Source organism: Capra hircus, chromosome 29, assembly GCF_001704415.2.
Source record: "Capra hircus breed San Clemente chromosome 29, ASM170441v1, whole genome shotgun sequence".
Taxonomy (NCBI): Eukaryota; Metazoa; Chordata; class Mammalia; order Artiodactyla; family Bovidae; genus Capra; species Capra hircus.
In genome coordinates, this window is record NC_030836.1 from 30,845,405 (window position 1) to 30,872,736 (window position 27,332).

A 27,332-nucleotide genomic window follows, 5' to 3' on the forward strand; every position below is an offset into this window, starting at 1 on the left:
ATATTCTGTGTGTGTGTGTGTGTGTGTGTGTGTGTTTGTGTGTATAGGCTAAGTTTACCTTCCTCATCTTCAAACTACCTAACAGATTGTCGTTACATATAGTAGGATCTCCATAAACATTTATTGGCTGGCTAGCTAACTGACTAGGAAACAAAGGATTTTCCTATCATGAAGTGAAAAGTATTAATATACAAGAAAATACTGAGGCAAATTCAACCAAACTTCCTAAACCAAAAAAGAAAAAAATATGAAATTTAAGATTGAGGCAAAAAGAAAAACAAACAAACAAACAATAACTTATAGGCTCCAGATCTGTTTCTTCTTCTTAGACTCATGTTTTACTTCTTTGGTTCCAAGCCTGTGGATCAGAATTGTTTGCATCACTGGCTGCGGGGGTGGGGGTGGGGGGTGGAAATAATAATACAACATTTTATGACATTTTGGGAAAACATACACAAATACAAAACTAGTATTTTATCCCCTGCCTTTGTGACATTGTGATTTTTATGTCCAACTTGAAAAATGGGCATTGCAATATGGGGATATGAGTTGAGGGAGGGTCTGAAGTTCAGGACAACATGTTAGCTCTGCACTTGGGGCCGCTAGAGCAAAAGCTCATAACCTGTCCTTGGATGGACACCAGAGGTCTCTTAAGAAACGTGGTTTTAAAGCTAGTTTCCTATAGTTCTCTTCCACGCAGGTACATACACATACCTATGAACACTCTGTGTTATGGAGAACGTCAGGAAATGGCAGACTATGAAAAAGTTTCCCCATCTTGCAGTGAGAAGAGATCTAGACCATAGCAACGTACATTATCATAAGGTCCGTCCATAGAGGCTTCTGAGAAAAGGCAAGCTGTGGTTTTCTCACTAGCACAGAGCTCAGTGAACTGAACTGAGGTTCAGCCTCTGAACCACAGTCCCTCCCACCACCTGCCACCAACAAAGGGCCAGTGCAACTCTAGGAGCCGGTCCCAGTTGAGATGGCTCCAGGCGTTCCAGAGGACCAGCATCTGGACTACAGCCCCACAGGGTGAGACCGTGCCCTCTGAAGTATAAAAACCATGCTTGAATCTTTGTTCACCTCACTCCACTCCATCCACTGCAGCCATGACAAGCATCCACATCCTGATTTTGTCTATCCTCAGATTCTATCTCCAATCTTGTTTCAAACCAGGAAGAACAGAAAGACCTCTAAACTTTGCTCATAGCCTGGCTCGGACTCACGTGTATCATTAGGACTCCCTGAAGGTGGGGTCCAGCCCTGGACCTCACTCACCATGAGTCCATCCCAGAAAGTTGATACTCATTATCTCATATACCAATGACTCTATTTTTAAAGTTCAAATGTGATCATTGATCAGATCATGTTGAAAGATATCTGTGATATCCTGGGTATACTCCACAGAGTTCAGTCTGTAATTTTGAAAATAATTTCGAAATAGCTTTTCATTCAAAGGTTACTTTTAATGGCACATCCCCAGGCTCCTTTGGCAGGTAATTCTACCCATTTTCCTCCCTTTGCTCTCAGATGGGACCACAGGACTGAGTTCTGGCCGAGGCAGTGAGGGTAAAAGTTACATATACCAGTTTCTGGACTGGCCGCTAGAATTTGATATATGTTTCTCTACTCTCTTTTTTTGAGCTTTGTTCAGGGGTGAATCTTCTAGAGAATGCCAATGCCGTGGAGTCCAGAGAGCCACGAACTAGAGGAAGCCTGGGTCCCCACATGACTAAGTGTGGGGCAGAGGACAGAACAGCCTGCTCCACCACCACAGACCTACACTGTCCGCTCTCAGGACAAGGAGCAGATTTCAGCTCATTAAGCTTCGGTAGCGCTGGCTTCGCCTGTTACCGCAGTTGGTCCCTGTTGAGTGATCCCGGCTCATCTGTAGAATATTCCTTCCGCCTGCTGATTCCCTGTGTGAGGCCCACCATTCTGCCTGTCTCAAAGTCTATTTCTGGCCTTCTGGTCCTGACCTTCCCCCGCCGCCCTCAGCTATTGCCTGAGCCCAGTTTTAACAAGAAACTACTGCAATGTCTTTGTAAACAGCCTGGGCCATCTCAGAGAGGGAGTGGTGAGAAAATGAGAAACGCTCCACCCATAAGAATCCCTTTTCTGCCAACACATCACTTGTTTAAAACATCTCCATTTTCGAGGGCCAAAAGTGCTGCGTCTCTCTCTACAGAAACCTGATCATTTGTTTATTTTTCAGTATTCCTTTTGTTTCCTAAACATTTAAGTTGGTCCATGTAGTTGTTTAGCTATTAATTAAGAATTATCAGCAGAGTGTGCCAGTACTATATTTTTAATTTACTTTTTAAAATTATACACTTCAAAGTAGATAAACACACAGTTTGGGAAGTTTTCTTTTCTTGTCCACGCCTTGCAGCATGCTGATGTTCCTCGACCAGGGATCAAACCTGCCTCTCACCCCAGCCCCGCAGTGGAAGCACAGAACCTTAACCAATGGACCACCAGGCAAGTCCACACACAAGGTTTTTTTTGGGTTTTTTTGTTTTTTTTTTTTTTTTGAAGAGGGCAAGGAAGTCTGGGCAAAAGAAACCCAGATATAATTTTAAAACTCTTGGTAATTTTTATGTGTATTTAGGATTCAGAGTCATTTGTCTTCTTTGATATCTCCAATTACTACACCAGTGGTCATAAAAGTCTCAAATATATTCATATTATATTAATTAAAGCTTATTTCAAAACAACTAAATTTATTCAAGTCTAGTATGCCCCCCACATGTGTATTGGGTCAACTGCCATAAAAATTCCATAAACTCTCAACCACAAATTACAGAAAAGGGCATAATGATGATAGCCATCACGTAAGGTGTGAAAATTAATGCAATAACGAATATAAAGTAAGTACCAGAGTCTACAAAATGTCTATTGTTATGATGTGGAATCATTATTAGCTGTTAAGCATTAATAGGCCTTATTTTGACCCCTGCTTTTCTATAGGGAGCGCAGTTTTATAATAACAACCAGAGTGACTCTTTAAAATGTAAACAAGATAATGTCGTTCTGCTAAAAACCATACAACAGGTTTTCATCTCACTGAAAACAAAAATCAGAGTTCTCCCAATGACTTACAAGAGACAATAGACCCTTCCTGGACCGCTTTCTGACAGCATCACTTACCATTCTTTCCCTCAGATACTTTGCCCCTGTTGGACTAGCTCTCTTATGTTTCCCTGAACACACCAGACAACCAACCTCAGAGCCTTTGCAGCTGATTACCCAATGTGCTTATTCCATGGAATTCACCCAGCTCACTCCCTCACCTTCAAGTCTTGGTCTACCTGTCACCTGCAGAGAGAATTTCCCTCCTCATTCCAGCCCTATCTAACCACACTTCCTGCATTGTATTCTTCTTGGCACACAAAATGGTCTGGGAATCTATAAATATGTGTATTTCTTAATTTGTAGTTCTATTTCCCTTTATTGCTCTATCTGTTTCTACAGTACTTGTAACTTTCTGATAAAATACACATTGTATATATTGGGTTGGCCAAAGAATTTGTTCGGGTTTTTTCACTAACAACTTGGGGAAAAACCCAAACGAACTTTTTTGCCAACCCAATATTTATTTTATTTAGTACATGAGCCCTGTAAGAACAGGATATTTGTCTGCTCCATTTACCACAGTCTCTCCAGTACTAAAAGATTGCCAGGAACATACTAGGTCCTAATTAAAAACTGAATTTATGAATTAGCTGTCTGTCCCAGAAGTAAATTTTCTCCAGGAAGAACCAAGCTGGTCCAGTGGCAATTAAGCATTTATGCTTTGAGGTGAGGGTCACACAGTGAAACTGTTATGGAACTCCAAATCCATCCCAGAGTGACAAATTGTGATTTCAGCGGTGAGAACTTCTGAGAACTTGGGCAAGTTAATTCATTCTCTAACCTTATTTTCCTCATTGTGAAATGGTGATAAGTTGACTTATAGGGATCTGAGAACTGAATGAGGTAGACTGAGTTTCCAGAATCCCTGACCTGTGAGTGGATGTTCAAAGAATCTGAGCTTTGTGATTGCTGTGGTTCCTCCAGCGCAGCGAGGAGATGTCATACAGTCTCACGCAAGACGTGAATTATGCTGTTGCCTCTGAAAAATAGCTCAATATGTTCCATGGAGTTTCTCTTGTTCCATCTCTGTGTATCTCTTACTAGAGAAGGCTGAAGGATAACTTGAGAGAAATATTTAGATATCTCAGCAGTATATGGAGAAGTGACCAGTTCAGTTCAGTTGCTCAGTCATGTCCAACTCTTTGCAACCCCATGGGCTGCAGCATGCCAGGCATGCCAGGTGTCCCTGTCCATCACCAACTCCCAGAGCTTGCTCACACTCATGTCCATCAAGTTTGGGATGCCATCCAACCATCTCATCCTCTGTCGTCCACTTTTCCTCTTGCCCTCAATCTTTCCCAGCATCAGGGTCTTCTCTAAAGAGTCAGTTCTTCACATCAGGTGGCGAAAGCATTGGAGCTTCAGCATCACCATCAGTCTTTCCAATGAACATTCAGTACTGATTTCCTATAGGATTGGCTGGTTTGATTGCCTTGCAGTCCAAGGGATTCTCAAGAGCCTTCTCCAACACCACAAGTCAAAAGCATCAGTTCTTCAGCAATCAGCTTTCTTTATAGTTCAACTCTCACATCCATACATGACTACTGGAAAAGTAGTCCAGACAATAATGAAAGACGTTTCCCTCTTACCCAGAAAGCCTGTGGCTCTTATGCTCTCACACTAGTTTCATTCATACACAAAATTCGATGAGAACTTTGGTGGATACCTCAGTTGACAGAAGCATCTGGAATTGACAAACAAATGTATACATAAGAGCTGAATTTCCTTTTAACATATCCCTGTTCCCAAGACTTTTGGATTTCCGATTTATGAATAGAGCTTAACAACCTCCAGCAATGCACAACTTAATAACTCTTTTGTGTTCTCTTGGCCACAGGATGAATAAAGAGCGTTAAATGACAATCATCTTCTAGTACTTGAAGGCTATAAAATCCAAGGTATAAAAATGAGGCAGAGTGAAACAGTGTAAATAGTGCAGTGACATTTAGAAAAAAAGGAACTTGGGGAATAATAACTGGGAAAACTTCCTTATGTCTAAGATCAGCTGGATGATGAAATAGTCTCTGAGGGAAATGGTGGGAGCCTTCAAGCTTGGACTGTTTTGAAATCTGAAGAGATTTTGCCCCAGAGGCCAATACTATGGGATCATTTATTTTTTATTTTTTTTAACAACAAAACATGACTTAAGGGATCTTTTCCACCCGAACACCAATTCACTGAATCAGAACTTGATACTGTGTCTCTTACTCAGATAACATATTCATTTTGGAACCAAGTGGCAACAGCCTCAAGGTTCAGGCAGTCACATATGGTAGCTGTCTCTGGAGGCTTCCTCCTTAAGTAATCGTAGTCAACAAATAGTTGTATTGATGCTTTTTTCTTCCACCTTTCCTTCCATCCATACTCTGTCCTTCTGCCTTTCTTTTCTTCCTCCCTCTTTTTTATCCTCTCTTCCTTGTTTTTCTTCCTCTTTCCTTTTCTTCCCTCTTTCTTGTAGTTTCATCTTTTTTTTTTTTTTCAGAAATGCATTACATCTTGAACAAACATCTTCAATTTTTAAAGCAGATCTTAGCCAGAGTCTCAACTCTAAGTGACCACATACTGGAGTGCTTGAGAATGGCCTAGATGGTAAAAAAAAAAAAAAAAAAAAAAGCACACAGAAAATGGGGCAGACAGCTAATAAAAATGGGATGTAAACCCAATGAATGGGATGTAAATCCAATGAATTTGCTGCTAGATCAATCGTTAAAAAACTATCAGAGAAGTCTAAGAAACACTTGAATTGAATGGGGGTGAGATCAGGGTATCTCTCATGTAAACAAATAGTTTTCCTTAGTCCAGTATTAGCCACATCTCAACATATTCAAATTCATTGTATAATTTGTTAACTTTCCACTTGGTTTTGCTGTACAACTGTTCACAGAGCCATGTCTTCCTGCCTCTGTTGTATACTACTTGGCTCTGAAATACATTTGGGGGCAACTGAACCACAGAGGTTCCTCCAGTAAGGGAGTCAGCAAGGTGATGTGTGATCTTATGTAACAGTTACATCGGAAGCAGCTGGGGGAAATGAGAGCTTGGTATAACCCAGACCAGCCACAGGAAAGATCTACCCAAGCATCAGTCATCATGCTCAGAGTGACAGTATTTAAGCTTGTCCCCTGACAGACAGAGAGGAAGAGGGAGGGGGAGAGGGAGAAACAGAGAAGCAGGGGAGAATGGGCAAGCTCCTGCCCAGGCTGTTAGAGGAACATATACACTGGACTTATTTTGAATGTGAATGAATAAACTCTGTGTCCTCAGCAGGAATGTTGTTCTGGGAAGCTTGCATTTCTGTTTACATGCCTGCCCGGCTCTCACAGGGTGGGAGCAGGCAAATGTTAAGTGACTGGTTTAACATTTACACTGGAAAGCACTTTATCAAGAAAGTGTATACACTTGGCCACCCAAAAATGCAACATTTATTTCCCTGGATTTTTCATCTCTGGTACCCTTTAGAAAAAGTGGAAACAGTGGCAGATTTTATTTTCTTAGGCTCCAAAATCACTGCAGATGGTGACTGCCGCCATGAAATTAAAAGATGCTTGCTCCTTGGAAGAAAAGCTATGACAAACCTAGACTGCATATTAAAAAGCAGAGACATCACTCTCCCACCAAAGTCTGTAGAGTCAAAGCTATAGTTTTTCCAGTAGTCATACATGGATGTGAAAGTTGGGCTATAAAAAAAGGCTGAGTGCCAAAGAATTGATTCTTTTAAACTGTGGTGCTGGAGAAGACTCTTGAGAGTCCCTTGGACAGCAAGGAGATTAAACCAGTCAATTCTAAAGGAAATCAGTCCTGAATATTCATTGGAAGGACTGATGCTAAAGCTGAAGCTCCAACACTTTGGCCACTTGATGTGAAGAGCTTAATACTGGGAAAGATTGAGTTCAGGAGTAGAAGGGAGTGACAGAGGATGAGATGGTTGGATGCCATCACCAACTCAGTGGGCATGAGTTCGAGCAAACTCTGGGAGATAGTGAAGGACAAGGAAGCCTGGCATGCTGCAGTCTGTGGGGTCACAAAGAGTCAGACACAACTGAGTGACTGAACTGATAGATAGATTTTGCCTTCTTTAAGTTTTTAACTTCTTTCATTAACTTTGGGGCTTACTCACATGATGCTGGATATGATTCCTATTTCGTTGCATATGACTCAGCAAGAAACTGACACATAGAAATTATCCTTACTGTCTGAACCTGAAATCACAGGGCAGGGAAATAGAGTGAAAGCTCTTCACATGAGACAGATTAATAGATTACTATATTTTTCTCCCATTTTAAATTTCATTGCAACTATTGTAGCCCAATTGGACAAGAACATTACTCTTTACCTTCAAGATGTGAAACATATTTAATTAGATCAGAGATTTTTCTTCTTCACTGAAACCTCTCTCTTGTCTTCATCTTTATTACTTTTGGGGGAAAAAAGGAAAGAATTGCAGCCTCTTTGGGTTTCCAATTGAAGCTATATTTTCTCAGGCTATTATAGAGAGACTCCCATTATGAAATCCGTTCTCTAACACCCGCAGGACCTGTCTTTCACTGACAGAATGGTGGTTCTAGTAACTGAGTAATAGGGAGGGAGATACATCTTATCATTCAGCACATTTTATTCATTACCAAGTGGTAAATAGTATGCCTCTGCCCTCTATTTATAGTATAATTGAATTCATGACACTGGCTGCACACCTGGTCCAACTGGAAAGCACATTTGCAGTCACCTTTCCTGTTTGAACTCCTAATGTATTACAGACTCCAGAAAGATTCTGCAGATAACAGAAATGTAAGACAGTTTAAAAAAAACCCTCATGAAGGATGCTTCTACAGATTTCCAATGCAAGTGTCAGTCTGTGGGAGAGTTGTGGTTGCAGAGACCCTCTTGAACTGGGTAACATAATAAATGCCATTACGAGTGATGTAAATAAAGAATGCAATGCTAGAGCTTTTGCCAGGTTGGTGAAAAGTGCCAATTAGACGGAGCTGGCAATGGTTTCTAACTCTTTGCACAACCATTCATTCACATACATCTGTATACAAAGTCCTGAGTTCCCACATGTGGGCTTCCAATTTGTAGAAGACTGTTTTTCATTAGTCTGGGAAGGAATTTGTTCCACATTTTTTTAAGGATTTGAGTTCTAGGGAGAAAGTGAAAAAAAGGAATCTAACTGAATAGTAGACTTAAAATACACAACAGTCAAGTAGAGAGTTTTGCAGTTCAGAGAACTAACTAGTCACAAATTCCATTACCCAATGACTTTAAGAAATGTGATAGAATGTAATTGTGCTCACTTTCCCCAGGATATGAGTTTTCTGAAAAGCATTTTGTAACTGGAGGTAATAGCGTAATTCTTGCTTTTCTACTGGATATTTAGTTAGCTATAGGTAGCCTCATGGTGTTTTTATTTATGAGTCAATGCTCATGGTCCCAGGAAGTACTTCTCAGGGGTCACATGAAAAAACCTATAGCTTAGGAATCTTGGTATCCATACACTTTCTCTGGTTCCCCCAACTTCCTGACTTTCTAGGTCAAGAATTCTCAAACATTAAGGTGCCAGAGGGTTACAGAAATGGCCTACTAAGCTAACTCAGTTCAGTTCAGTTCAGTTGCTCAGTTGTATCCGACTCTTTGCAACCCCATGCATTGCAGCATGCCAGGCCTCCCTGTCCATCATCAGCTCCCGGAGTTCACTCAAACTCACGTCCATCGAGTCGGTGATGCCATCCAGCCATCTCATCCTGTCATCCCCTTCTCCTCCTGCCCCCAATCCCTCCCAGTATCAGAGTCTTTTCCAATGAGTCAACTCTTTGCTTGAGGTGGCCAAAGTACTGGAGTTTCAGCTTTAGCATTACTCCTTCCAAAGAACACCCAGGACTGATCTCCTTTAGAATGGACTGGTTGGATCTCTTTGCAGTCCAAGGGGCTCTCAAGAGTCTTCTCCAACACCACAGTTCAAAAGCATCAATTCTTCAGTGCTCAGCTTTCTTCACAGTCCAACTCTCACATCCGTACATGACCACTGGAAAAACCATAGCCTTGACTAGATGGACCTTTGTTGGCAAAGTAATGTCTCTGCTCTCCAATATGCTATCTAGGTTGGTCATAACTTTTCTTCCAAGGAGTAAGCATCTTTTAATTTCATGGCTGCAATCACCATCTCCAGTGATTTTGCAGCCCAAAAAATAAAGTTTGACACTGTTTCCACTATATCCCCATCTATTTCCCATAAAGTGATGGGACCAGATGCTATGATCTTAGTTTTCTGAATGTTGAGCTTTAAGCCAACTTTTTCACTCTCCTCTTTCACTTTCATCAAAAGGCTTTTTAGTTCCTCTTCACTTTCTGCCATAAGGGTGGTGTCATCTGCATATCTGAGGTTATTGATATTTCTCCCGGTAATCTTGATTCCAGCTTGTGCTTCTTCCAGCTCAGCATTTCTCATGATGTACTCTGCATATAAGTTAAATAAGCAGGGTGACAATATACAGCCTTGACATACTCGTTTTCCTATTTGGAACCAGTCTGTTGTTCCATGTCCTGTTCTAACTGTTGCTTCCTGACTTGTATATAGGTTTCTCAAGAGGCAGGTCAGGTGGTCTGGAATTCCCATCTCTTTCAGAATTTCCCAGAGTTTATTGTGATCCACACAGTCAAAGGCTTTGGCATAGTCAATAAAACAGAAATAGATGTTTTTCTGGAACTCTCTTTCTTTTTTGATAATCCAGCAGATGTTGGCAATTTGATCTCTGGTTCCTCTGCCTTTTCTAAAACCAGCTTGAACATCTGGAATTTCACGGTTCATGTATTACTGAAGCCTGGCTTGGAGAATTTTGAGCACTACTTTACTAGCCTGTGAGATGAGTGCAATTGTGCGGTAGTTTGAGCATTCTTTGGCATTGCCTTTCTTTGGGATTGGAATGAAAACTGACCATTTCCAATCCTGTGGCCACTGCTGAGTTTTCCAAACTTGCTGGCATATTGAGTGCAGCACTTTCACAGCATCATCTTTCAGGATTTGAAATAGCTCAACTGGAATTCCATCACCTTCACTAGCTTTGTTCATAGTGATGCTTTCTAAGATCTTTTAGAACTAACACCCCCAAAAAGATGTTCTTTTCATTATAGGGGACTGGAATGCAAAAGTAGGAAGTCAAGAAACACCTGGAGTAACAGGCAAATTTGGCCTTAGAATATGGAATGAAGCAGGGCAAAGGCTAATAGAGTTTTGCCAAGAGAACACACTGGTCATAGCAAACACCCTCTTCCAACAACACAGAGAAGACTCTACACGTGGACATCACCAGATGGTCAACACCGAAATCAGATTGATTAAGCTAACTAGCCACCCCTAAAGATTAAGTCCAGATCTCGGATGGGCCCTGGATTCTGCATTTTTAACAAACACCCTACATGTAGTTCACATACAATGATTTTAGAAGTTTCTTTAGAAACACTATTGTAGGAATATTTCTCTAGTTCAGCTTTTCTTTTCTCTCAACTTACACACATTTTGGAGGGTGGGGACTTCTGGAGTTACTGTGTGTATTCTTGGTTACTGAGGGGTAACTTGTTGCTTTTAGACTCAAAAGCATGAGTTCCCTCTTGTTCAGAGGCCTTAAAGAATGACTGGTCTTCCAATGATCCTCCAGTGATCATATGACTGTGATCATGACTCTGATCAATGACTCTGTCCCAGGGATGGCTTGGTGATTCGCATTCATTCTTTTCTAATACGCAAATCAGATGGGAGAGGAAAGTCATCAGTGAAACAGATACCCTACTACCACAGGGCTATCATTGAAATAAATATAATAATATATTTACATTATTATATGACTGTAGTGTTGCATAATAATTTATAAAAATGCTACATTCTTATAATAATATGATATGTCTGCAGGATTGCATCAATTAACTATCAGATGAAAATTATGAGTTATGCATCTTCTAAGAGCCGACTCACTGGAAAAGACCCTGTTGCTGGGAAAGATTGAAAGCAAAAGTAAAAAGGAAGATGAGCAGAAGATGAGAGGGTAGATACAATCACTGACTCAATGGTCATGAATTTGAGCAAACTCTGAGAGACGGTGGAGGACAGAGGATCCTGGCGTGCTGCAGTCCACAAGGTCGCAAAGAGTCAGATACGACTTAGTAACTCAACAGCAACAACAATAACTAATCACTATCAATAATGTGTAGATCTGGCAGATTTTACTGGGAGCTGGAGCAAAAACATTGAGTGATATCTACATGATAAAAACTGATTTGATTTCATAATGTTCTTTTCTCTCTGATTACCTGAACATTTTATGTAATTTTAGCTTTGGTCCTAGTTACTCAATAGTCTCCTTGTTTCTATATTTTGTTCTGTATCTTATTATTCCACACCATCTGTGGCTGTAACAGTCTCTCTCCCAAGCCCACTTTTGTTCAATATGTGCAATCACCGACAGAAGAGAGAAAAAATTTAACCGGAAAAAGAAAAATGATGCAAAGAAAGATTTAAGGTCCTGCAGATGTTTCCAGCTGAAATACCAGCTGGCATTGTCATTGTTTGTGTGGAGTGGAATCCCAGAAGCCAATGAAAGGAGACAATCAGTTTTAGCTGACTCAATTTTTTTTATTTCCACTTTCCTAACACAGATGAATCTGATGCAAATTGTTTGAAAATAAGAGCCTTACGGCTAAGTGCATTACCATACTCTACTGCAGAAAACTAAATTTCCCAGTGACGTGATAATGTCTGAAAATACTGCCTTCTAAAGGTTGTTAAAATCCTTGGAGGAATCCCTAGTTATTTTGACTGTTGGTGCAGTTGTTGGTGACACAAATAATTAAAATTCTTATTCTTCAGCTTTATAATGTACCTTCTTCAAATAATTCAAGGGCCTTGGGACTTCCCTGGTGATACAGTGGTTAAGACTCTGCACTTCCCAACCTAGATGTCCATCGACATATGAATGGATAAAGAAACAATAGTACATATATACAATGGAATATTACTCAGCTATAAAAAAGGAACACATTTGAGTCAGTTCTAATGAGCTGGATGAACTTAGAGCCTATTGTACAGAGTGAATAAGTCAAAAGGAGAAAAACAAATATATATTAATGCATATATATAAAATCTGGAAAGATAATACCAGTGAACCTATTTGCAGTACAGCAATGGAGATGCAGACATAGAGATCAGATTTGCGGACACACCAGGGGAAGGCGAGGGTGGGACAAATGGAAATAGAAGCATTGAAACATATATATTACCATATGTAAAATAGATAACCTGTGGGAATTTGCTGTATGACACAGGGAACTCAAACTCAGTGCTCTGTGACATCCTAGAGAGGTGGGTTGGGGAGGGAGGTGGCAGGGAGACTCAAGAGTGAGGGGACATATGTATACCTACGGCTTATTCATGTTGATGTATGGCAGAAACCAACACAATATTGTAAAGCAAGTATCCTCCAATTAAAAATAAATAAAGTTTAAAAATTAAACCATTAAAACAGAAAGATTCCACACTGCCAACGCAAGGGGCACAAATTTGATCCCTATCGGGGAACTAAGATCCTGCATGGTATGTGGTGTGGCCAAGAAAATATGAGGGAAAAAAAAAAAAAAGAGCTCAAGCATCTTTACAAACAAAAGAGCAATTGGAGAAAGGCTGTACCACATCTTTACTCACACTCAGTAATAGTTACAAGGGACCATTGGTAAAATATTATGGGGTGTGTGTGTGTCAGTCACTTAGGCATGTCCAACTCTTTGTGACCCCATAGACTGTACCCCACCCAGCTCCTCTGTCCAAGAATACTGGAGTACATGGCCATTTCCTTCTCCAGGGGATCTTCCTGACCTAGGGATTGAACCCGAGTCTGTTGCATTTCAGGCAGATTCGTCACCATCTGAGCCACACTATGGAAGCCCTAAGAAATGTTATGGTAGCCCTTTAAAATATCAACCTTAAAATGACAGCAGTGTGTTATCCTATACTTGAGGATAATGGTAATTAATTGGTATAATGGTAATAATAGTAACAGCTCAATGTTTATGATATATCAGGCACTTTATTTGAATCTTACAAAACTATATGATTTGGATACAACAGACTGGTTCCAAATACGAAAAGGAGTACGTCACGGCTGTATATTGTCACCCTGCTTATTTAACTTATATGCAGAGTACATCATGAGAAATGCTGAGCTGGAAGAAGCACAAGCTGGAATCAAGATTGCCAGGAGAAATATCAATAACCTCAGATATGCAGAAGACACCACCCTGATGGCAGAAAGTAAAGAGGAGCTAAAAAGCCTCTTGATGAAAGTGAAAGAGGAGAGTGAAAAAGTTGGCTTAAAGCTCAACATTCAGAAAATGAAGATGATGGCATCTGGTCCCATCACTTCATGGGAAATAGATGGGGAAACAGTGGAAACAGTGTCAGACTTTTTAGTGGGGGGCTCCAGAATCACTGCAGATGGTGACTGCAGCCATAAATTAAAAGACGCTTACTCCTTGGAAGGAAAGTTATGACCAACCTAGATAGCATATTGAAGAACAGAGACATTACTTTGCCAACAAAGGTCCATCTAGTCAAGGCTATGGTTTTTCCAGTGGTCATGTACGGATGTGAGAGTTGGACTGTGAAGAAAGCTGAGCACTGAAGAGTTGATGCTTTTGAACTGTGGTGTTGGAGAAGACTCTTGCGAGTCCCTTGGACTGCAAGGAGATCCAACCAGTCCATTCTGAAGGAGATCAGCCCTGGGTGTTCTTTGGAAAGAATAATGCTGAAGCTGAAACTCCAGTACTTTGGCCACCTCAAGCAAAGAGTTGACTCATTGGAAAAGACTCTGATGCTGGGAGGGATTGGGGGCAGGAGGAGAAGGGGACAACAGAGGATAAGATGGCTGGATGGCATCACTGACTCTATGGACGTGAGTCTGAGTGAACTCCGGGAGTTGGTGATGGACAAGGAGGCCTGGCGTGCTGCGATTCATGGGGTTGCAAAGAGTTGGATATGACTGAGCAACTGAACTGAACTGATTAAACTAATTTACAAATGAAAAACCTGCAGGTATAGAAATTTTAAATAATCTGCCTAAGGTTGTATAATCAATATTTTGCCTGAGATTCACACCAAGAGCTAATTTCAGAACCTCTGGACTCCTAATTAGTTTGCAGTATTAAGTCATTTGATTCTTACATTTTATTGGTTTGCATTTTGGAGATTCTGGAAATGACAAGAAAGTGTAAATAGCAGACAGAAGAGTTCCTCCATTGACTCATGCCAATATCAATATTCAATAGGCCAATAAATATTGGGAAGCATTTTCTGTGTTGATCATCCTTTGAGGAGTTGAGGATACTGGTCTCTGTAAGTAAGTTGTTCAGAAAACTGTGTGAGAGACAACTCTTTAAACAAACAATGGACTGCTACATGGTAACTTACTTAGTTGCTAAGGAAACTCAGCCAAGTGGTGCTAATTCTCCTTGGGACTGGAGACCACAATGAGGTCAAGAGCTGGTCTGTCCGTGAAACAAACAACTCAATGCAGAGAACCTAACTGCTGTCATGCGGTTCCCAATGATACTGCTGAAGAGAAAGACTCATGGTAACACTTGAGAACTCTTCACTGAGGGCTTCAAAATTCTCTATCCCTTAAAAGCGAGTTGAAGGTGGTGGGAATGGAGGCAATTTGCAGGAAGCTTCCTCTGTCCTCTGTCACCACCCACAACTCTTCTTTAAATTAAGCAGCTGCAGCCTTGAATGCATATAGTATACTGCGATTCCATCAAAATGGAATCAGGCAAAGATAGCAACGGCCTTCCTTTCATTGCTTCCCGGGTGGCGCTAGTGGTAAAGAACCCGCTTGCAAACGCAGGAGGCGTGAGACGTGGGTTTGATCCCTGAGTTGGGAAGATCCCCTGGAGGAGAGAATGGCAACCCACTCCAATATTCTTGTCTGGAGAATCCCATGAAGAGAGGAGCCTAATGGACTATAGTTCATAGGGTCGCAAAGAGTCGGACATGACTGAAGTGACTTAACAGGCAGAAAGGAGCACTTGGGAATGCCCAAGATCTCTGCCTGAGGTATTTTGCTTCCTGCAGCATCTTCTTAATTAGCCAGAGGAAAACCTGTCTTTGGGCTTCAGGCAATACTGTGCTCCTAGCCTGGAAAAGCAGCCAAAGGGTTCTCTGCCAACAGCCGCTGAGGGGCTCTGCCTTCCTCCCAGATGTTGTCTACCCACTGCACTTGTTAAGGAAGTCTATGGACAGGGAGGGACTTTCTAATCCAACTCCTATTGGCTAGAGCTTCCCCTGGAACTCCAGAGAAGGCAATGGCAACCCACTCCAGTACTCTTGCCTGGAAAATCCCATGGATGGAGGAGCCTGGTAGGGTTAGACACAACTGAGCAACTTCACTTTCACTTTTCACTTCCATGCATTGGAGGAAGAAATGGTGACCCACTCCAGTGTTCTTGCCTGGAGAATCCCAGGGACGGGGGAGCCTGGTGGGCTGCCGTCTATGGGGTCGCACAGAGTCGGACACAACTAAAGTGACTTAGCAGCAGCAGCAGCAGCCCCTGGAACCCAGCACACCAAGAGCTGGGACCAATCACCACATTATCTACTCATGAAGCTATTAAGGATGACTCTCTATGGTTTGTGCTTGGCAGGGAAATACTCTTTCACATGTGGCCAGCATATATTTGGCCAGCAGACTGAAAGTCTGCAGGCAGATAAGACAAGCAATCCCAATTATCCACTGGTTGAGAGCAAAACACATCTTAGAGCCTTTATCCCAGCCCCGGATGGGTTGATTCATTGATGAGGAATTTTGCTAAAGAAAAAAAAAAAAAAAGTCCAGTCTGGACAATAGTCCAAACGAGGCTTTAAGTGGCAAAGCTTTCTGTGACATTACACGTCTGTCTAGCAAAGGATGATTTAATAAGTTTGTGAAAGGTTTACATGCTTCAGTTAGATCAAGGACATAAAGAAAGCCGCAAGCAAGTTAGGAGCATTGTTGCGGTTGTTAAGCATTTTTATTTTATTTCACTTTATTTGGCTGCACCAGGTCTTAGCTGTGGCACACAGGGTCTAATTCTCTGACCAAGGATTGAACCCAGGTCCCCTGCATTGGGAGTGTGGAGTCTTAGCCACTGGACCACCAGGGAAGTCCCAAATTAGAAACATTTTTAACCTGAAAGTAAGGTGAACAGAAATGTTTTCTCCCAAGACCTCACCTAGGCACCATAAAGCTTACCAGTATTTCTTGTTTCAAAGTTGAAAAACTCATTGGTACTAACAGTCTCTCCAGAGGAGCTGGTAGAGTTGAGGGCATTCAGAAATATTCAATGCCTTTGTGTTTTATAGAAAACATTGCAAAAAACAAATTTTGTTTCATTTTGCCAGAAAAAGAAAGTCTGTGAAAGGTTATGTTAGGTTTGGAATATTTATGAATCCAGTCTCCACTGTGGCTTTTGGTCTTTCAAACTCGCTCAACATTTCTCTCTCAACATCTTGTTAAACTCTATTCAGGGCCCATTTTTAAAATCCAATAAAAAAAAAACAAACTAAAAGCCATTGATATTTCTTCCAAATATGTTTAAAAAAAATCACTAGGCACTGCATTTCAAGGATCTCTTTTTCATGTTTCCAAGTCTACCATCTCTGCTCATTCTGCCCTCATCCTGAAAACACAGAGAGGTCACCTCTCCATTCCTGCCTTGTTTGATCTTTCAAGATTAATCAACTTAAACATCTCAAGAGCCCTTCACCAATATGATGAGGTTTTCAAAAATAGCAGATTGCAGATATAAAGTTTATCTCTTTGGAAGGAATGATGCTTAAGCTGAAACTCCAGTACTTTGGCCACCTCATGCGAAGAGTTGACTCATTGGAGAAGACTCTGATGCTGGGAGGGATTGGGGGCAGGAGGAGAAGGGGATGACAGAGGATGAGATGGCTGGATGGCATCACTGACTCGATGGACCTGAGTCTGAGTGAACTCCAGGAGTTGGTGATGGACAGGGAGGCCTGGCGTGCCGCGATTCATGGGGTCGCAAAGAGTCGGACACGACTGAGCGATTGAACTGAACTGAACTGAATACTCATAATAAGTAAATTGAGAGGAGGTGGTCCCCTGTAAAACAGCCTGCTGCTCTTGGTAGGGGTCAGCATGAAGGTTTTATCCTCACCCACCAGACACAATTCCAAAGTCTACATGTACTTAACCTCACCCTATTTTTTAAGACTTTTTTTGATGTGGACCATTTTTTAAGTCTTTGTTGAATTTGTTACAATATCGCTTCTGATTTTTGTTTGTTTGTTTGTTTTGGCTGCAAAGCATGTGGTATCTTAGCTCCCCGACCAGGGACTGAACCTACGCCCCCTACGCTGGAAAGTGAAGTCTTAACCACTGGACCACCAGGGAAGTCCCGCATCCTATTTTTTAAGAATGGCAACTCTGACCAGGTCACTAAGCTGCTTTTATTTATTTAACAGATTCTTATTCAGTGACTTCCTCAGGCTACATAGGCCTGAAACTTGTTATAAAAATGATCCCTGGTTACCCAACACCTAGAGAACATGTTGCAAATCACTCATCTTTCTCATAATCCTTTAACCATCTGCCAACCTATCATCCTAGACTCACTTCCGTCCCTCCTTTCACTGTTATTCCCCTTCAGGTCACTCCCTACCCTTGGCAGCTATGATGCATTCTGTATTCATCCATATATGTTTACTTGTAATTTCACAAATATTGCACCATACTTTGCTCATGTTCATCTTAACCATTGCATTTGGAATGCTTCCTCTGTCTTTTCTGGAATATGTTCGGCCCCAACACACACTCACACACACACATACACACACACACCTGAATAGGAAACTAATATAAATCATTTAAGACTCAGGTTTAAAAGGCCTTCCTTTGACATATTCCCTAACTAAACGCCATGGTTAAAATGGCTACAATTTATTTTTTTTTTAATCTATACAATGTTTTATTACAATGTATGATAAAAGTTAAGTTTCTTTATAGGCTAGGGGTTTTGCTTCCACTTTTAATAAAAACAGTTTTAAATGGATAACCAACAAAGACCAACTGAAAGCGCAGGGAACTCTGCTCAGTATTCTGTAACAATCTAAATGGCGAAAGAACTTCAAAAAGAACAGATACATGTATATGTATAACTGAGTCACTTCTTGGTTGTACATCTGAAACTAACACAACAGTGTTAATCAACTCTGTGTGTGTGTATGTCTGTGTGCACGCACTAAGTTGCTTCAGTCTTATCTAACTCTTTACAACCCTCCTTCCCTGGTAGCTCAGCTGGTAGAGAATCTGCCTGCAATGCGGGCGACCTGGCTTTGATCCCTGGGTTGCAAGGCTATGGACTGTAGCCCACCAGGCTCCTCTGTCCATGGGATTCCCCAGGCAAGAATACTGAAGTGTGTGGCCCTCCCCTTCTCCATGGATCTTCCCAATGCAAGGATCAAACCTGTGTCTTTTCTGTCTCCTGCACTGGCTGGGGGTTCTTTACCACTAGTGCTACCTGAGAAGCCTCATTGATCAAATATACTCCAACGTAAAATAAAAGTTAAGAAAAAACACAAAAAGCACACACTGAAGAGTGAAGAACAGTCATTTTTGAAACTAGTGAAAAAGCAGTGATGTATTTCTTTTGAGGAAAAGTCCTGCCACAGACGGAGTGCCAGGAGGAGGAATACCTTATAACTTTAATACTGTTAAAATGGCTATAGTTTCTTCTCAGCTCCTCCCATCACGAGGTGGGGATGGCTTCCACTATTGTTGATTCTGGAATAGACCAGTTCCTTGTTGTCTCCAATAACACGCAGTGGATGTGACATCCTATGGCCGCCAAGCCTCAGCTCAAGAGGCCTTGCGGTTTTTGCTCTCACTCTCTTGGAAAGTTGCAGCCACCTTGTCAAACACCTGGGCTAGTCCGCTGGATGGGCCACATGGAGGAGAACCAAGATGCTCAGCTGATAATCCGACATCCAACCTAATGACCAGGGATGTGAGCACCTTTCTTTGCCTGTCTGACCTGGTTGAATCACCATGAGTAATTCCAGGAAACACCAATGGAAGAAATGTGTGCCTCAGCTCAGACTTCAGAGAAAAAAAACATGAGCAAATAAACTCCAATTGCTTAAACCCGCTTAGTTCTGAAAAGGCGTGTTACATAGCAGTAGGTAGGTGGTATAACCCCACCCCAGTTCCAACCGCAGATAGCTAGTCATTTTGAATTCTGAAACACCATAGCACCCTGTAATATAGTAAGAGTCTACTTGTAATATAGTAAGAGTCACATTTTAACATGATCATGTGTTTATGCATTTCTCCACTACTTGACTCTGAGTTCCCTAGAAGCAGAAATAGCCCCAGGACCTCACAACGAGCCTGAATACACAGCAGTCACTAAAGAAATAACTGTTAACAAACATCTGAAGACTTAGCCTTCATAAGGACAGATTCTATCATGTTGATTCTATTTGAGTGTGTTAACCAAAACATGGGCAGAAGAGACTTTCACCTTCCATACTGGGACAATGGTGAACCTCATGCCCCACAGCATGGCTCACATGAGGTTAAATTTAGCAGCAGTAATAGATTGGATCTTTTCAGAGTCCTAAGATTAAATAGCCTCAGATGAGCAGTATTTCACTAGCTCTGCCAATCTAACAGCCAAGGGAACTCTTTGCTTGCAAAAAACAGAATGTAATTCCAAGCAAAATCCTGTAAGTCTTGGCTTTGGGACAAAATGCATTATAAAAATAAAAACATTTGTTTTATCCAATTCCTCTCCAGAGTTTTGGCCAGCATCATCCAGAACAAGTCAAATTGTCCTCTGTAGTCTGTAGTTACTTGTATATTACTGGTAACATGGCTGGGAAAATGATGATCATATTAGTCATCTTTAGATCATAATTCTTCCAGTTTAGAATCTATTTTTGCATATATTTTAGCTGGATGAATCCCATTGTTGAATAATTAAATAACCCATTTAGAAACATAGATGTAAAGTTACATTTTTATATTTCACTAAGGTTGCATTAGCACATTTAATACTATTTTCATCACATATGTCATTATTAAAATCACGTCATTATTAAAACTACCATTAGTATAAAAGTGTGTGTGTGTTATGTCACTTCTGTCACATCTCAATCTTTCTGACTCTAGGGACTGTAGCTCTCCAGGCTCTTCTGTCCACGGGATTTTCCAGGCAAGAATACTGGAGTGGGTGGCCGTGTTCTCCTCCAGGGAATTTTCCCAACCCAGGGATCGAACCCACATTTCTTGTATCTATGTCTCCAGCATTGGCAGGCAGGTTCTTTATCACTAGCGCCTCCTGGGAAGCTCCAATATAGAAGCCAAAAGAAATTGACTAGAGGACTCAGAAGACATTTTCATTCTCTGCTTTGCTTTGCTTTTTCAATGACTTGCTTTTTGTGTCTTTGAATCTTAAATGTGTGTCCCTAGGTTTTTGGGTTTTTTTTTTTTTGTCAATTTCTTTCATTAAGAAATAAAAGATTAACAATATAAATTATGGTTGAAGATTTCATAGTAAGTGAATAGTTAATAAATAGGTTACGCTTCAGCTAAATAGTGTGTAACCACTTATATTTTAGAAAATATTAAGACGTTTAACTATATCAGTAGGGTTTTCTGTTAACTATTTTACAAATATTTTTATTAAAAATAAACTTAATAAATATTATATCTTTTGTTTTATTATTTCTCCAGTTCTATTGAAATATAATTAACATCCAGCATTGTATAATTTTAAGATCTACAGCACAATGCTTTGACTCACACAAATTGTGAAATGACCATCACAGAAATTTAGTGAATATCTATCATCTCATACAGATACAGAAAAAAAAAAAGAGAAAAAAAAAAAAACTTTTCCCAGTGATAAGAACTCTGGGGATTTACTCTCTTAACGGCTTTCAAATACACCAAACAACAACATTAACTATCGTCATAATGTTGTACATTACATCCCTGGTGTCCGTCTATCTTATAACTGGAAGTTGAGACTGTTGACCTCAATCTTCCAATTCACCCTCTCTTTAGCCCTTGCCTCTGGTAACCACACACACTTGATCTCTTTTTCTAACTTTGGTTTCTTGCTTTTTTAGATTCCACATACATATGAGATCATATGGTATTTGTCTTTCTCTGCCCGACCTATTTCACTTAGCATAATGCCCTCAAGAGGCCCATCCATGTTGTCAAAGACAGAAAATAGCAGGAGTTCTTTATTTTTCATGGCTGAGTAACATACATGTATATGCATATATATCACAACTTCTATATCCCTTTATCCATCTATGGACACGGGTCGTTGCCATATCTTGGCTATTGTAAATAACGCTGCTATGAACACGGGGATGCAAAGATCTCTTCCACATCGTGTTTTCATTTTCTTCAGATATATTCCCAGAAGTAGAATTGCTGGATCATATGGTACTTCTGTTTTCAATTTTTTGAGGAAACTCAACACAGTTTTCCTTATTGCCTGCCCCTATTTATAACCCTACTAACAGTGCCCAGGAGTTTTCTTTTCTCTACATGCTTGCCAGTATTTGTTATCTCTTATCTTTTTTATTACAGTCATTCTAAATAGGCATGAAAATGATATCACATTGTGGTCTTTATTTGCATTTCCCTAATGATCACTGATGTTGAGCACATCTTTATGTACCTATTGGCAGGAATTTTTTATTAATTACACAGTATTTGCTGATACCAATTTAAAATTACTACATGTGTTCATTTTTAACTGTAACCAAAATCGATAATGGGTCAGTTTTGAAAATGATTTCAAAATGCCCAATCAAGATATATAGGAACATTTTTTTATGATCTATTTTACTTTTTGCTATGGAACAGCAGTCCATCTGGCTCAAGAAAGACTACACATCTTTACTAAATTGCTGTAGTTTTGGCAAAATGCAAACTCAACTCCTCATTAGTGAGTCCTTATTTATTTGCAAGGAAATTTAATCCACATGATTTTGATTCGTTGACACTTACAGTAATATAAGCAAATAGTGTTTCATAAGTGCTACTTGATTTCTGAGACATCTTCAAGCCATATTTTGCTGTGATCTTTTTTCTTGGGATAAGAAAGTTTATTTTTACAGGTTGAAAAGGGGGAAAGGGCTCAAATTGGAGCAGAAAATGTAGACCCTTAGCATGGTAGGAGGGGATGAAAAGAAAACGTCTTTGAAACTTATGACAGCATAAGTACTGAGGGGTATCCTAGACAGGTAGATTGACCTTGACTTCCAGGTATACACTTTTTGGGTAAAGATTAACCTTTCAGCCAGCTTAAGCCAATAATAAGCAAGCTGATTTGCCTTCCCAATACCATCCTTCAGAAGTCCCACATAGACCATCAATGAGTCAATTAGAGATACAAGTCAAACTTTTATAAATGGAAAGTTTGCTGATTTTGTGGCAATCATGTAGGTAGGTGAGCTCTTAGAGAGTGAGTCACTTTTGTGTTCTCTGTTGACCTGGGTGCCAAAGAGACTCCACCTAAACTGAATGGCTGTCAAGCTGCATCCCAGAGCAGTGACTCACTCACCCTCAAGGCTCACTCAGGGAACAGTTTTGGCTCTGAAGACCACTAACCCTGGGAACTCCCCAGCTGAGAGGTGGGACTGGTGAGATTTAGAACTGCTGACTTGGAGTTGTGAGTCATGGGTGAGTGCCAACGAGCCAGCATAAATCATATAAGCACTTGAATTTCATGGCCATTATTTATAATAGTGGGGTAATAGCCTAACTTTTATAGTAGACATTTATTCACAGATATAAAAATAAAGCATTATTAGAATTCTTTATCCTAAATTTAGACATTGAGAATTAGAAATTCAGGATAGCTGATCTCCCCCAGACCATAAATAAAGAGAAGAGTGATACAGCTGCTTAACCTAATATTTTGTTTCATATTTATGTGACCAAAAATCTGCAGTGGAAAGACACAAAATTTTAAATCAGTAAACCTAGATTAAGACCCAGATCTGCTGCTTACAAGTGATTTGATGCTGGGAAATGATGAAGCTTTCCATAGCTTCAGTTTTCCCAGTTGCGATGTAACAAGTTTCATAGAGTTAATATCACAGTTCATTGATGTCCTTGAAAATCTTTAATTAACCATGAAACACTGTACTCATTTATTCTAAGAAATGTGTGTGCCCATTTTGGAGTCAAGACCTAGGCTTGAAACTTAGTGTGATTAAAACTCAAGCATCTCAAGTTTTTCTTTTTTTATCTGTATAGGAACATTTTTTAAGATGCACGGTATTGCATTTCTATCTCTTTTCAGGCATTAACACTGTATATTTGCTTCACTACTCTCAATACAAAACACCACCTCTCCAGCACCAAGATATCCAATGGCAGTTAGAAGAATAAAACTGCACACAATGAAGGTTCACACTTCCCAGAAGAAAGTCAATTCACTTTCTCTGTGCCAAGTCTCATAAGCTGTGCATTAATCTCTGCAGACTTGATTTCAAAAATGAAACTACATTTAGAAAGGAAACAAATTCTACCAGCCATTTGTTGGAAGCTAAAATCATTCTGTGTCTTGAATGTTTTAAATTTATTTATTGATTTGGACAGGGAAAGTTGCCTATTTGAACCACATGCGAATCCAACTGGAATATGTTCGTTTTGAATGTGCCAGAGTTCCTAGAGGGCTTCAAAAATCCAAAGATATTGTCAGTCACCCCAGCTTTAGGCGATCTGAATGTCTTGGCTCCTGGTAAGGGTACAAAACAAAATGTAGCCAGTTCTTCCACACTATCCACTGGCATCTGTCCTCATCGCAGGAGCAAGTTTGGCTTACTCTATGGAGGTTGAGTAAGACCACCAGGGGCTAGGAGAAGGTTGGAAACTACTGGCTTGAGGACGAGAATGGAAGAGAGAGTTGAGCACTCAATAAGTTGAGTGCTTGAGAAAACATGGCTGCTTAGCTCAGTTCCAAGATCAGCAATCGAAACCATGCTCCTCTGTTAAGAGGGAATTCAGACTAGATGATTTGAAAGATCTTTTCTACATCTAACATTCAATGAGCTATAAAATTCTTGAACTAGGTGGCCTTGAGTAACTATAATCACTGGGCCCAGAGGAAGACAAATAAATGTAAAATATTTCAATATTTGGAAGTTTGGACAAAAGAAACAAAAACACAAGAAGGAAACACTCTACCGTTTCAAAGCAGTAGTGAATTTGACCTAAAATGGGCTCTGAACCTGGCCAGATTAGCAGCATCTTCTCCCTAAGGCAGACATTTCAGTAGTAAATATGGAAAAATTAGTGTATCAGTCAGGGTTCTCCAGGAAAAAAACAAACAACAACAAGAAAATACATGCACACACACATGTTCACACACACATTCACAAACACACACATATACACATATACACAATGTTTATTTATTTATTTACTAACTTTTTCCTTTTACATTTTTTTATTTTAAGGAATTGGCTCATCACACAATTGTGGGGGCTGGCAAGTCTGTTTAGGGCAGCTTTATTCATAATGGCCAAATACTGCTGCTGCTGCTGCTGCTAAGTCGCTTCAGTCGTGTCTGACTCTGTGCGACCCCATAGACGGCAGCCCACCCGGCTCTACCATCCCTGGGATGCTCCAGGCAAGAACACTGGAGCGGGTTGGCGTTTCCCTCTCCAATGCATGAAAGTGAAAAGTGAAAGTGAAGTTGCTCATTCATGTCTGACTCATAGCAGCCCCATGGACTGCAGCCTACCAGGCTCCTCCATCCATGGGATTTTTCAGGCAACAGTACTGGAGAGGGGTGCCATTGCCAAATACTAGAACACCCCAACTGCCTTCAGTGGATAAACAGTTTAAAACACCTGTGTGTCTAGGCCATGGAGTGCTACTCAGCAAGTCAAAAAGAACAAACTATTGATACATTGGACATCTTGTATCCAAGTAAAGATGCTGAGTGAAGAGAGCCAGTTTCAAATCACATATTGTGTGATTCTATTTACATATGTAACATTCTCTAGGTCTGTATACAACATGCTTTTGGCTGGGGGCAGGGGGAGGGGAACGTGGCTGTAAAGGAGCAACACAGGATCTTTGCGGCCACAGAACACTTCTGGGTGTGATATTAAACCATGGTTTTACAAGGTGTCACCACTGATGGAAACTAGGTAAAGGGGGCGTGGGATCTCCCTGAATGGTTTCTTAATAGCTGCTTGTGATCTGTATTTATCAGAATAAAAAGTTTAACTTAAAAATTTAAGTTGACACAGCAAAGAAAATCATAAGCAAAACAAAAAGAAAACCTACAGACTGGGAGAAAATATTTGCAAGTGATGCAACTGACAAGGGCTTAATGTCCAAAATATACAAACAACTCTTACAATTCAATAACAACAGCAACAACAACAACAACAAAAATAATCAAAAACTGGGCAGAAGACCTAGACGTTTCTACAAATGGCCAATAGGCACATGAGAAGATGCTCAACATGACTAGTTTTTAGAGAACTGTAAATAAAAACAATAATAAGGTGCCACCTCATATCACTCAGAACAGCCATCATTAAAATGTGTACAAATAATAAATTATGGAAACAGCATGGAGAAAAAGGAACTTTCTTACACTGTTGAAAGGAATGTAAATTGGTGCAGCCAATGGAATACTACTCAGCCATAAAAAAGAATGAAATAATGCCATTTGCAGCAACATCAGTTCAGTTCAGTTAATTTCAGTCACTCAGTTGTGTCAGACTCTTTGCAACCCCATGAATCGTAGCACACCAGGCCTCCCTGTCCATCACCAACTCCTGGAGTTCACTCAAACTCAGGTCCATTGAGTCAGTGATACCATCCAGCCATCTCATCCTCTGTCATCCCCTTCTCCTCCTGCCCCCAATCCCTCCCAGCATCAGAGTCTTTTCCAATGAGTCAACTCTTTGCATGAGGTGGCCAAAGTACTGGAGTTTCAGCTTTAGCATCATTCCTTCCAAAGAAATCCCAGGGCTGATCTCCTTCAGAATGGACTGGTTGGATCTCCTTGCAGTCCAAGGGACTCTCAAGTCTTCTCCAACACCACAGTTCAAAAGCATCGATTCTTCGGCGCTCAGCCTTCTTCACCGTCCAACTCTCACATCCATACATGACCACAGGAAAAACCACAGCCTTGCCTAGGCGGACCTTAGTCGGCAAAGTAACATTTCTGCTTTTGAATATACTATCTAGGTTGGTCATAACTTTTCTTCCAAGGATTAAGCATCTTTTAATTTCATGGCTGCAATCACCATCTGCAGTGATTTTGGAGCCCCCAAAAATAAAGTCTGACACTGTTTCCACTGTTTCCCCATCTATTTCCCATGAAGTGATGAGACCGGATGCCATGATCTTCGGCAACATAGATAAGCCTAAAGATTATTATACTAAGTGAACTAAGTCAGAAAGAGAAAGACAAATACCATACGATATCACTTCTATGTGGAACCTAAAATACAACCACAAATGAATCCATTTGCAAAACAAAAACAGACTCACAAATAAAAAGAAAAGACTTATGGTTGGCAAGGGGTAGAGGGATGGGGGCAGGGAAGGACTGGGAGTTGGGGATTAGCAGGTACAAACTGTTATGTACAGTACGCATAAACAACAAGGACCTACTGTATAACACAGTGAACTGTATTCAATATCTTGTGATAAACTATAATGGAAGTGTTAGTCACTCACTCAGTCTTGTCCAACTCTTTGTGACGCCATGGACTGTAGCTTTCAGGCTCCTCTATCCATGGGAGTTCTCCAGGCAAGAATACTGGAATGGGTTGCCATTCCCTTCTCCAGGAGGTCTTCTTGACCCAGGAATTGAACCCAGGTCTCCTGCATTGCAGGTGGGTTTTTTACCAGCTGAGTCACCAGGGAAGCCTCCAATACATGTGAAGTGTTTATTTAATGCTGGAAATTCACCCTAGGGGACAGAAGGATGTGAAAGGAAAAGACACCATAATTAAGCCGTCCTTGGAAGTGATGAGGTTTGTTTTTTTTTTTCTTTTCTCTCTCAAACACCTGTAATGTAACGTAATGACTTTACATTAAAGTCACTTTAATGTAACTTCAAGCCCAAACATTCTGGGAGGTGAACGGTCTGGT